This window comes from Anguilla rostrata, chromosome 10 (assembly GCF_018555375.3).
Source record: "Anguilla rostrata isolate EN2019 chromosome 10, ASM1855537v3, whole genome shotgun sequence".
NCBI lineage: Eukaryota > Metazoa > Chordata > Actinopteri > Anguilliformes > Anguillidae > Anguilla > Anguilla rostrata.
Genome location: NC_057942.1, coordinates 24675132 through 24689050, shown reverse-complemented (window position 1 = coordinate 24689050; position 13919 = coordinate 24675132). Strand labels below are relative to the sequence as shown.

Sequence of the window (13919 nt, the reverse complement as noted above, 5' to 3'; positions counted from 1 at the left end):
CATCATTCTTATGTTTCAAACATGTTGAATCAAAAACATCTGGATAAAAACGTCTCATATCCCTTTTTCTTGAAAGATAGATTTCTGCGTTATGGTTAATATGCTGATTATGATCTGATTATAAGCCTATGCATATAATAGCTTAAGAACCACCACACAACTCAGTCATGTTGATCGTTTGTTCTCGTGAACGGCCGAATGGTGCGTCGTTTTAAATGTTGCTGCTGCAAGGAATTGTGGGACAGCATTGTCTCCTTTATTTTCGTAAAAAGGATGGTCCAGTGTTCGCTATGCTAAAGGAGATAAGAAAGGAAGCATTGAAGCACTTTTTTTGTTAGCATTTAGAGAATTCGAACAGCTCTTATCATGGCTGCCACTCAGATACTTCTGGGTCATTTCACTCAGTTAAGAACCTTCCTAAGCAAAAAAGACTATTCGGACGCAGCCCTAGTCTCACCCCTACTGTAGCTTAGTCCTCCGCAGTAATCAGGAAGTGAAGCAAACTGTACCTCAAACTGTACCAACAAATATTATAACAGTGCACAAATGACACAATAAATCGTGAAATCGGCCCACGGACATTCATAAGACGAATAAAATACACATTTTGTGACTATTTGTTCTTGTGAGAAAAAATTATAGACTTTGTATTCTGACCGCATTGACTTGCATGGAAACCGGATATGGAAACACCTATACTGGAGCCAACCGCAGTGGCGCTAGTGAGCAACGTCTCTCAACAAGACCAGGAAGTACGCTTCAAAAACGAAGTCTGGTTTTGGCTGGTTTTTGAGTCAGAGATATAAGGCATTTTCTCTAAGGACGCACTGATTGATTGACCACTGATCGTTATCAGCTGATAATACTGCTAATGTTTTTGCTAGTTCGAAAAGAACCAATTGTCAGTTTCGATTATGTCCTGTCAATCAAAAAATTGTATATTTGTAACAGTGTAAATATTAATCTTGTAGTATTATAGTTAAATTCATTTTTAATTTGGGCACACCAACCATTTTTTTGGTAGGCCTTTTATTTTATAAACGGTGCATCTAGTTTTGTCGATGGTAGGCTTTTATTTTATGGTATATTCCGGTGCACTGTGGGTAACCTACAGCAGTGTAGGATTGCCATGCAGCGGGTAAGCTGGTTCTTATTCACTCTAATAAGTGAATTTAAAACCATTTATATTGTCACACGGTGTGTACAAGTAATCAATATCATATAATATTGTATTATAACGCATAGCTAATACAATTAGCTTAGTATTCTGTTAAATGCGTAATTGTCGTCTTTGAGGCTATGCGAATGCCACGTTGCACTTTGGTTAGCTGCGATGCTAGCTTTATCCAGAACATTCGTGTAACAAGTTGTTAATGTAGATATCTTTTTTTTTATTTATTCAAGAGTGAGCAAGCTGTGCTGAACCACTTATTCACCTTCCTGAACAGACTGATTGTGTGTGTCCCATTACAGGTATGATCATGTGTTTGTTATATTAACCATTTGGCTCACGTTCACCATTTTAATAAGTAGGCCTAAAGGCTGTTCATTCGCGTTTGTCGACTGGAATATGCCTGCTTCTGTAACATTCCCGAGGGTGGCAGCAGAGGACCATTTGTAAATTAATTATTCCCTTGTTAAAAAAACGTATGGGCATTCAGAGCATAGGATTAAATGACAGTCATTTTAATATATTTTATTTTATTTCATTTGTAAGTTTATTTTATTTAGATTATATTACTATACGATCACAATGTAAAGACTACAATGTTAAGTTTTTCAAGCCAACAGGGTAACCTACAGCAGTGTAGGATTGCCATGCAGCGGAGTGAGCAAGCTGCAAACTTATTTACCTTCCTGAACAGACTGGTTGTGTGTGTCCCATTACAGAATAAAATACTTGAATGTTCCATCCACCTTGACTCCTGTGCCGTGTATGAAGCAGTAAGCAGAACGAGGGAACAGAGTGGTCGCATATTGTTTATTTGTAATTCAAGAGGTGGTTTTCATTTGCCTCTCAGACTCAAAATAATTACACTTCGTCTTCCATGTTAAGTGTTTCCCCTGTAATTAGACAGAGCTAGTTGGCTGCCAGGGAAAACATGCTTTTTTTGGAAATAAATTGGGATGGCAGGTATGTCATTCCGCCAAGTTATGCTTTGGTGGGGCGGCATGCCCCATATACCTATACAGCACCGAGAGTTTGGCACTTTTCAGGGTTTCCTACAGAAATAACCACAACAAGACTCTCAGCCCTTAAAAACATTATGGTTAAAAGGCATAAATGAAGCAGGACATTTGTACAATTTACAATACCAAGTTCGATTAGTTTATATTCATATATAAATAAAGGGGCACAAATGCAATTGTCTGCTCTTTTTTTTAGTTTGCAATGAAATAATGAGAGATCCCATATATAAACCAGGTTAAACTATACATATCCTGGATCAAAAACTCCTTGACCACAAGTACGTAAAATCTAAGTGTGGATATGCAGAACTACTAAAGATTTATGAAGCAAAAAGTAAGCAGTGTACCCAGTGTCTCCAAATCTATCCAAAATGTCTTAATTATGCATTGCTGTAAATCAGAACACAATCATGTATTATTTCACTGCAAATCAACTGTTCTGACTCAAGAAACTCACCATTGCATCATTCTCAAGTGGGATTTCTGGCTTTCTGTCAGTCAGAGGTCTAAAATATAAGGGACCAAATGCATATCCAAAATCTCCAAAAATGAATAAAATGCTTTTTGTCCATTATAAAGCATATAAATGTGGCCCTTATGAAGGTATAAGATGAAACATTGATATCAGATTTAAAAATAATGCAAGAACATTATCACACAATGTGGTACAGTACCTAAATGTGTAATCATTGACGCGTATGCTCTTCTGTACTCTACAGTATTGTTTGTAATGTTTACTTGTATGGGGATGGGATGACATTAAAACAATATTTAACTGTCCACCACATTTTGGCAATGTTCCAACTCATGTCACATCCAATGCAATGTCTTCTGAGGTCCACTTTGTGTGTTTTTTTAGGTTTATACAGAATTTTGATATGCTTAGCTGTAGCTAGTACTACTCTTTGCTCTCTTCCTCAACTCACTTGCTGACCTTACAAGGTAGACACTTGACATTAGACAATAGCATACACAGACATATTTCCCAGCAACCTTTGCACATCAGAAAATAGTAGTACCAAAGAAATTACCACAAATTATTTAATTGAATAGTTTAAACAATATGTTTTCTGCAGAATGAGCATATAGGCTAAGTTTGACATAATCACAAACTATTGTACAAAGAACGTGTACTAACCATGACAGAGATAAGTTTGCTTATTGAATCATATATAAAACAGGCGACACCAGATAGACTTGTATTTTGTGATGTTCAACAAGAAACTCAAACGTAATGAAGAGCTTGTGCATGAAAGTCATTTTTTCGTGGAACTTAATGCTAGTTATGAAAGTGTTTGTTGTTTTTAAATGTGCATGTTTTTAATGGGGTGTTGTAGACATGTCAGACGTAATTGTTTGTATGTCGGTAGAAAATAGGGCTAGCTAACATGAATTTAAAGATGTGGCGTTTAAGCAGTTAAACAGCAGAAACACCACAGCGTAAGACCAATATCAATATCTGTCGTCATGAAATGCATATGGCGCCCTGTTCATGACGTTTGGTAGACATATGCATTGGACATTCTGATATAATTTGAATGTCGATAAGGGAATGAAGTTATAAACACCTAGTTAAATGGGCATGAATGGCTTTGCAATAAGAAGACGTTCTTTAATGCATCATTTGCTCGTGCTTTTAAAGAAGGCAGCACAGTAAGTACAATTTAGCTCTGGTTTTATTCACGTTGCAACTAAATGTAGCTGGTTAACCAAATAACTAGATGGTAAGGCATGATACAGTGTATACGTACAGTTGCAAAAGCAAGTTTAAAAGTAATAAAGAATTATTAGTTAGCAAATAAACATGCATAACGAATGAAAGCTTTATCTGAGCCTCAGATGGGACTCAAACATCTGCTTCAACAGTCCAAAGGCAGGGACATTACCAGTGAGCCACCAATGAACTAGTAGCAACAGCCGTGAATTATCATGGTGAAGAATGCATATGTCAATTTTGCGTGTGTATGTGATGTTTTGATTGGCTGGTGTAGGTAAATGTTCAATGGGGAGACATAATGTTCGTGGGCTCGGAGCATTTGTGATGATGTAATCAGGCAGGAAAAAGAAGAAGAAGATGGAGGAGTAAACGTGAATCCCCTAAGTTCGGGCCTTATTGTGTGGACGTGTGAAGTTGTTTGTGATTTCTGTCTGTACATGAGGTCAGAAGGTACATTAATTAATGTTTTTAAGGGCTGAGTGTCTGTGGTCATTGTAGTTATATTTGCAAGAAACCCTGAAAACTGCCAAACTCTTGGTGCTGTATAGGTATGAGGCATGCTGCCCCGCCAATGCGTAACCTGACATCCCAATTTATTTCCAAATGAATAGATATTTGCAGTTACCTGTATTTTCGGCATCTTAAAAAAGCATGTTGTTGACTGGCGGCCAACCAGCTCTGCCTAATTATAGGGGAAACGCTCAATATGGAAGATATCATTATTTCTTGATTGACAGGACATAATCAAAGCTTTCTTTAATATATCTATACATTTTTTTCTAAAGTCAAGTCAGTTTATTTATAAAGCATATTTAAAAACAACAGAAGTGCTGTACAAAGATAAAAAGATACATAAATTACATAAAATAAAAGGTATAAAATACAATACACAAAGACTACACATGCCAGACATTAAGATTCATATGCCAATGTAAAAAGGTATGTCTTAATGCGGGATTTAAAAGAGTCAATGGAGGGGGAAGACCTAATAAAAAATGGCAGACTATTCCAAAGCCTTGGGGCAGCATTGGAGAAGGCACGATCGCCCTTGGTTTTTAACCAGGACCGAGGAACAGACAGGGGCAGTTGGTCAGAGGATCTAAGAGGCCTGGAGGTGGAATAGGGGCAAAGGAGGTCAGAAATATAATGTGGTGCCAAACCATGTAGTGCTTTAAAAACAAATAATAAAGCCTTAAAATCGATTCTGTATTTGACAGGCAGCCAGTGAAGAGAAGTCAGAAGCCAGAACCTCTTCCTGGTGCCAGTCAGGAGCCTAGCAGCTGCATTTTGCACTAACTGCAGCCGAGATAGGGATGACTGATTGACTCCCATGTAAAGGGAATTACAGTAATCGATACGTGAGGAAATGAAAGCATATAGGACAATCTCCAGATCCTTAAATGAGAGGAAGGATTTTAACTTTGCAATGGCTCTAAGCTGGAAGAAGCTACCATGCACAACAGAGTTGATTTGTTTGTCAAACCTTAGGGCCAAATCAAAGATAACACCAAGATTTTAGCATGTGTATGTACATTTGAGGACAAGGGTCCTAGGTTGGTGACTAAACCTCTGGTGGAGTCAGGTGGACCAAACATAATAACCTCTGTCTTATTCTCATTAAGTTGAAGAAAGTTTTTCGCCATCCAACTTTTACCGTCCTCAAGGCAATCAAGGACAGATTTTATTGAAAGATCATCACCAGGTTTCAGCGGAAGGTGTAACTGTGTATCATCAGCGTAACAATGGTAGGAAATACTATGCTTACAAAAAATAGAACCAAGGGGGAGCATATACAAAGAAAATAAAATAGGACCTAAAATAGAACCTTGAGGTACTCCACAAGTGATAGGTGCCGTGGAGGAAGAAGAGTTCCCTATTTTAACAGAAAATGTTCTATGATTTAAGTAGGACACAAACCACAGTACCCTGAATACCAACCTCATGCTTAAGGCAGTCCAAGAGTACAGAGTGATCAACTGTGTTGAACACAGCACTAACATCCATCAGAATTAAAATAGTACAGCTGCCTGAATCAATGGACAGGAGTAGATCATTAGACACCTTAAGGAGAGCCGACTCAGTGCTATGGTGTGGCCTAAATCCTGACTGAAATTTTTCTAAAATGTAATTTTCATTTAAATGGGAAGAAAGCTGGGAAAAAACAACCTTTTCCAGAACCTTTGATAAAGATGGCAGTTTAGAGATGGGTCACAAATTGCTAAAAACTGGTGGGTCTAGGTTGGGCTTTTTAATAAGAGGGTAGACCACTGCATGTTTAAAGCAGGATGGAACAAAGCCATTTACTAGGCAGCTATTTATTATTGACAGAATACTGGGGCCAGTAGTGTCCAACACTTCTCTAAGGAGACGTGGGGGAATAATAGCTGAGGAGGTAAGACCGATTGTCTGGCAGTTGGAGGCTTGCCGGTTCAAACCCCGCCCTGGGCATGTCGAAGTGTCCTTGAGCAAGACACCTAACCCCTAACTGGTCTGGCGAATGAGAGATTTGGATAAAAGCGCTATATAAATGCAGCCCATTTACCATTTACCATAATGTCCAGGGGCAGGTAGTAGGCTTCATGTGTGAGACTATATCAAGCAGATGAGAAAGAGAGACCGGTTCAAACTTGTTAAGAAAAACAGGAGAAATTATCAAATCAGACGGATCATAAGTGGGAGGTAAGATCTGAGATCTTATACTGTCAATCTTATCAGCAAAGAAGTTCAAAAAGTCTTCACACGCCTGAGGAGTTGGATCAGGACAGGCAGTGACAACAGGGCTAATAGCTGTGTTCATTGTGCCAAAAAGAACTCTGGGATTATGTGAGTTTTTAGAAATAATATTAGAAAAATATATGGCCCTTTCTGTTTTGACAGAGTGCTGGTATTTAGCTAAGAAGTCTCTTAGAATTTCATAGGACACTTGTAGCTTGTCTTTTTTCCATTTACGCTCAGATTTCCTGCACTCCTCTCTATGGGCATGAGTGGCATAATTTAGCCAGGGCTGAGCTCAAACTTTAGGTCTCCTAGTTTTTAGAGGGGCAACAGAGTTTAAAATATCAGCACAGGTGGAATTGAACATAGTGACCATCTCTTCTCTGCCCAGGCAGGGTGGGGAGGCCTCAATAGTGCTGGTTTGGGGAGCAGCTAGGTAGGCGTCAGAGAACTGCCTGGCAGTGGAAGGGGTAATGGAACAAGAACAATTTACAGGCAAGAGAGATTTATGAGTTGGACATGGGAATGTGGCATCAAACACGATAGGCCTGTGATCAGACAGACAAACATCATCTACAACAAGATTGGAGACAGGAAAGCCAAGTGTTAAAACAAGGTCGAGAGTATGACTATGCTGATGTGTGGGGCCCATAACTGACTGCACCAAATTAAACAAGTTTAATTTAAAACTCGATTTAAAAACTCACCAACCAAAGGCTTAGATGGGCAACAAATATGGATGTTAAAATCACCAAGAATCAAAATATTATCGGACTTGGGCATAATAAAAGATAAGAAGTCTGAAAATTCTCTAACAAAGTCCTTATTGGACTTAGGAAGCCGATACACAAGAGCACAGAGCACAGGGTTAGAAATTTCCATCTTACACAGTTGTACTTTGAAGCTAGGATATTTTTCAACAGGCAATAAACAGCATTTAAAACGATCACTGTTAAAAACTGCTGCCAGGCCCCCACCCCTACCAGTGAGCTAGGGGGAGTTAAGATAACTGCAGTTGGGAGGGCATAGCTCAATAAGAGGGCTATTTAGCCCTGGGCTTAGCCAAGTTTCAGTTAAAAATAAAAAGTCTAAATTCCGGCTTGAAATAAAATCATTTAAAATAAACGACTTATTAGAAACTGACCTGACATTTAAAAGAGCCATCTTAGTGTGGTGTACAGTCTGAGGGTTTTCTAAACATTTAACAAGATTAGTATGACTGTGTGTCTTATTTAAGAACGACCTTGCATTAACAAGTGTAGATTGAGGAGGCTGTAAAAACAGTTATCGTTTGCAGGGAATATGGATCAGGTAGCAGGAGTTGCCACGGGAGGGGGGATGATTTATGGGGTTACGGACCATGATAACCGTAGTGATGGGATACATTTTTTGACATCCTAGCCCCTTGGGGGAGCTGGCTAGAACAGGAGAGGATACGGGGCCAGGAACAGACGTGTGCGATATAAATAGCCAGTCACGTGGGGCGGACAGCACACCATGCAAGAGATTAGCTCCTAGTAAGCTGCTGCCTAGCCTGTTCGGGTGCAAACCATCTCTTGTAAACAGAGAAGAGCGGCCCCAGAATAAGTTAAAATTGTCAATATAGCAAATGTTGTGGGCACCACATGCAGGCTGGAGCCAGGTATGGAGGCTGAGGATCCTACTAAAACGGCAGATTCCACGTCCTAACGTGGGAATTGGACCGGAGATAAAAACAGCTTTCCTACAACTATTTAGGAAATTAAAAAGACGGATAAAATCAGCTTTCGTCAACTCAGACTGCTGGAGGGACATATCATTCGTGCTGACATGTACAATAACTTTTTTAATGGATGGGAGACTATCCAATAAGCCGGGAAGCTTCTCGAGTAGGTCGAGAGCAGTAGCTAGGAAAGGAGTGTGTGATCGCATTTGCGTACCTGATGTCCCGGACTATGGAATCTCCTATGAATAGGGTAGTAGGGAGGATAAGAGGAGGGGGGGGTAGATGTCCGTGGGGTAGCAGTCAGTGGTGGGGGCCACACACCAGTTGACCCAGCAGGAGGCATGCACGCATTCGTAGAACGGACAGCACGAGAAACCGACCGGTGGTAAAGTTGGCAATCCTGTGTACCCCGGCTTCCAGCGGTGGCCAGTGGGAAGGGTTAGCTGTCTCGACACGGCTACAGGCGGAGTGGGAGGCAGGACGAAGTCAGCCTGAGATGGAGGAGGCAGTGAAGACGGTGAAGGAGATGAAGGGGAGCAGGGTCCAACCAGCGGGGGAAATCCTGCGCCTCCAGAATGCTGAATCTGTTTGACAGCTGCAGACCAGGAGGAGCTGGAACTGGAGGAGAATTAGAGCTAGGATTCCTTCCATGATTTCCCCTGCGGACCACAGACCAAGAACCCGTTTGATATGGGGTGGAGTTGACCGGGGCTTTGGCCTGGCCCCCAGCTTAATCCATGGGACGTCAGCCTGGGTTGAAACGACCGGAACAGTGGAATCCAGTTCTCCGCCATGCAAGGTCGTAGCAGGACCTGGTGCGACCAGGGAATCAAGGAGTCTTGTCTTATCTGGTGGAGTAGGGAGATTCTCCCCTCCATCTCGGCAATCTTCTGACTCAGGCGAAGGCAGCTGTTGCATCCGAAGGGGGAGGTGAGTGTTGGCATGTTGAGGATACGCGGGGGCTCCACAACGGGAGCCCAACTTATTAGTAGACGTAGACGATACACGACAACTATGCCGAATACTGAGTTTCGCAGCGCCACCATTGTCGTTCTGGTCGTTCATTTACCAAGCACCCCCTCCCTGCAGTCTCATCTGCAAGTACACCCGCCACCCATGACATAATGGACAATATTGTCTATCTGAGCATTCATAAAAATATTCTTTCACCACTCAAAAATCGTATTCCATCATAGCAACAAGATAAATCCGACAATAGATAAGATACAGCAGTGATATGCCAATACAGCAGTGAAAACGTTGTTCACTGAATTACGAAATAAACAAGACAATGTTTTCAAAAATGATACCATGTCATTCTACGGTCAATATCTGGGACTAAATATTGAATAAATATACAACCTTACCATTGGTTTTACGCGTAGAGATGTCCCTTTTGAGACTGAGTGGTCATGTCTTGGAAAATTTGTTTGTGAACTATAGGCACATTTGTGAAGCCTGGGTACCTTCCAAAATAGCTGTGCGTAATACCACACCTGTTGTTTATCACATTGTTGCCCTTTTTAGTACAGACTGGCTTGATTGACAATTCATTTATTCAGTAGGGGAGAGTACAAGCTTTCTAACGACGTATAACATGTCTAATTTTGCTTTTGGAATAGCGTTTTATAGGTCAGCGTAACCGAAAATGTTCTCATCATCGCATTCACTTATGCATTCACTCATACATTCACTCTGTGGTAGTAGTAAAAGACGCTGCACCTGACGAAACGTTGTCAAAGTGTTTTCGTAATTTCTTGGAAAATACTATTATTATTGAGGACTTCTGGGCATAGCTAAGCCATATGTTTGCTGATAGACCTAGCTGACATCGTTTTCTGGAGTAAGACAGAACCAGAACCTGCTGCTGATGGCGGACCTGATGAAGCCACTGTGTGCACTGAAGGAACCGCACCAGCTGTCAGTCTCACCCGGTCCTGGCTTCGACATCCCATCCTGAACTCCATCATATCGCCGGGAAGATAATCCTCCAGTCTAAAATGAGCACTACACACGACCACGTTTTTTGTAACAAATGCAGCAGTGAAGTCCCGTCTCTTCACCTGCACAAAACACACCCAGGCACGAAAGCTAGCACCGTTCCTTTTCCTGTTAGGAAAAATGTGTGCTCGATGTCCTGACAGGCTGGAGTATGTGCAACCTGCACAAACACCATAATTGACCAGAATGATACACGGTGAAATGCAATATAAAACTGCTTTAAAAAGACCAACTCACTATATCATGACCGCTCAGACTCACTACCACCTACTACTGCACATTGGGCTAAGGCAGGCAGACTCCCTTTTGTTACGTAATATGACGCAATGTTGAAAAAAGGGCGTTTTTAGGAGCTTTGCTGAAAACTGCCACTACTTCCTCTGAATTTGTGCCCTTATGTCTTGTAAAAATGATTAAATCCTGCATTAACTTTTCAAATGGTCATTTTCAGACAAGGTTAAGTATACATTTCGTAAAAAATTTTACCTGCAAGATGCACTTTAAGGAAATAAAGTAGATACCCTAATTGACTTAACACAGGAAATGTATGGCAACATGAAATGTGTGGAGTTGTGAAAAATTGAGTTTGAATGTCTTTAGCCAAGGTGTATGTAAACATTTTGCCTCAACTATACAACTTCCCTCCCACGTCTGGTTTTTATCTAAATACAAATACAGATACAAATAAATTTGTTGGTTGAAGAAATACAGATACAAACATGAATAGTGGCATCTCCCTCCACCCCTTCATCTTTAGATTATACATTGTATAATGTTGTAATGGTTATAATGGTTAAACACACCAAGGTGGCCCTATGGAGTTGACACACTACATTACATTTATTTAGCAGACGCTTTTATCCAAAGCGACGTACAAAAGTGCATATCATGGTCATTGGAACAACTACAAATACAGGTTTGATAAAACCTAGGTAGCTTAGCATTAAGTGTCAAGCTTGCATCAACGGAGCGGACACACCAGTTAGCTTTGCCTCAAGTGTGAAGCTGGCCCTATGGAGTTGACATACTTGGTAGCTTAGCATCAAGTGTCTAGCTGACCATAACCCTGTCTTCTCTGTTTCTCTTTCTCTTTCCATGGGGCTTCCATCCCCTACCTCACCCTGAGTCCAAAGACCACTCCAGCCTGTTTCCTCGGCCTGAATCCAAAGGATTGCTCCAGTCCTGTCCTTCGCTCAATGGTCATGGACTGCTTCAGCCGTGTTCCTCCCTTGCCTATGCCTTGATGCTGTCTGGAGCTCTAGATCCATCATCCAGCTCCTCTAAACTGCACTATTCTAACTATACCATTTGGTATTGTACTATTCCTGTTAGCCTTCACCTCAGCTGTAACTGACCCATTCAACCCATTTTATTTGCTGTCTGCTACTTTACACCAGGCTGGCCAGTGGAGGATGGGCTCCCCCTCTATAGCCGGGTTCCTTGTTAAGTTCGGATTTACAGTCACTTTATTCTATTTCCAATACAGCTCTACCTGTTAAATGCATCTGCGCATGTGCATTAGCGCGTCTTTGTTGAACTGGAGTTGCAATGACAAAGGTATAAATTAGTTCTTGTTTTGTGCTAACAAGTAAAGTGAGTAAAACTATAAAGTTGTCATTATTATGTTAACATTCCTCTTAAGATTTCTTCCCATTGGTAAGTTTTTTCTTGCCACCGTTTGAGGGTTTTCTCCCGTCCCCACTGGGAGTTTTTTTTACCTTATGTACCTGCCATTTGGGGGTTCAGACCTGGTGTTTGGTCTGTTTGCTCTTTTTTCTCTGCCTCTTGCCTTGCTACTCTGTAAAGTGTCTTTGTGACAGTTCTCTGTAAAAAAGCACTATACAAATAAAATTGAATTGAACTGAATTGTAACTTATTACATTTCTTCATTTTAATCGAGATGTATGAGTTGTACATATTGATAAAGTTTGATCCAACAGGTTGCTCTGCCTATTAACATATTAGGTTATTAAATTCATTCATTTAATTCAATTAATATCTTAATATCCAAATTAAATCAAATAGATATATCTTATATGTTTTATATGAAAAAGTGAGAAGTGTTGATGCACTTGTGTTCAGTATTCAGTGCCACACCTTAAATGAGGGTGTTAGCCATTAAAACCGCTTGATTTAGAACATGAAAATAATATTTAACTCAGTCCCCACTGAGACAACACTAGCGATGTGTACATAAATAGGCTGTCAATGTACTTTATTAAATACATTTTAAGTCCTCGTCTTTCGAATGCTTGAGTACTCATATCCATCCCTAATTCATGATATGTTATTATTATTAACTTACTATAAACAATGATGCAAATTTATCACATTTATGAAACTAGCCTGAAAGTTGATACATCTCGCTGGCTAGTTGGATATACTGTATGTGGATATACTAGTAGTGTTTTTAATGTTATTAATAAAAATAACATTTGTCCAATTAGTTACTGCCACATATATCAACTCCTATATAATACAGAATTCATTCATTCATTCATCAATACAGGTCATCTCAGGCCATGCTGTAATTATGATGGCAAACAACACATTTTCCAACTGATTTTCACGCCCATTATCAAGTATAAAATCAAATGTCAAACTTATTACTATTGCCTGCAGTATGTATTAACCTTTGATATAGGCTAATAGGTTGGCCAATAAAGTCACATAATCACCAGAATATTCACTATCTTCACTTTACCCTCACAAACAGACACCAGTGTATATTGATGCATATGCCCCCCCCACCACCCCCCCCTTGCCCTGAGACAGAAAAGGAGTAAAAGTACCCGTTCTTTTAAACCACAGGTGCCCTTTGTGAATGCAGTTCTAAAATTTCTAAAAAGGGTTCATCAAGGGTTCCAAACATTCATATAGATATCTCTAGAAATATACAGCCTTCTGAGAATATACAGTGCCTGGCATATTTTATGGTAAACATAAACATTTTAGTTCATTTTTGTAAACTAAAATGTTTATGGTATAAACAGTTTACATTTGTACACTACTTTTTGTGTAAAAGTGGCCTTGCCCTAAAAAACTTCAAGGATACTAAAGTTGTGCATTACCTAAACCTGCTCCTGATAAATTAATTGTTCAAGTTGTATGGTAGGCAATATTTACAAAAATATTCAGATTGTCCACAGAGCTGGCTAAAAGGAAGATAATGATCATGAAACATTTGAAAACATGAGGACCTGACACACCCAGCTGGAGCTATGGACCCAGTGGGTGCACTGACAAGTCCAGCTGGAGCTGTAGACCCAGTGGGTGCACTGACAAGCATGTGCACAATACTACGCGTTATGCTTTCCTTGGCTTCAGTATAGATTTCATTTAGAAAATGGTTAAGCAATTGCTTATAAGCAAACACGTCAATAATCCCAAAATGTCTCACTGTATTATTTAGCAAATTAATGTGGAATATTGCATTTCTCTTCCCATTTTTCTTGTCTAAGGGGCATTTATGAAATTTTTTAAAAATTATACAGCGTGTTAATTTCCCACACAGAGTCTTTGGCTAACCTGCCACCACATTCAAATTTATCATCACATATTACCATTTAAAAAGCTCTGTACTATTCTGAA

At 40.0% G+C, this 13919-nt stretch overlaps 1 long non-coding RNA gene across 1 annotated transcript; it reads left to right on the top strand.

The window, feature by feature from the left end:
- The first annotated feature begins 607 nt into the window (after window positions 1-607).
- On the top strand, window positions 608-12194 carry LOC135233803 (uncharacterized). The gene is made up of 2 exons (XR_010323941.1): window positions 608-1138; window positions 1405-12194. It is a non-coding gene; the product is annotated as an uncharacterized LOC135233803 (long non-coding RNA).
- The last annotated feature ends 1725 nt before the right edge of the window (window positions 12195-13919 follow it).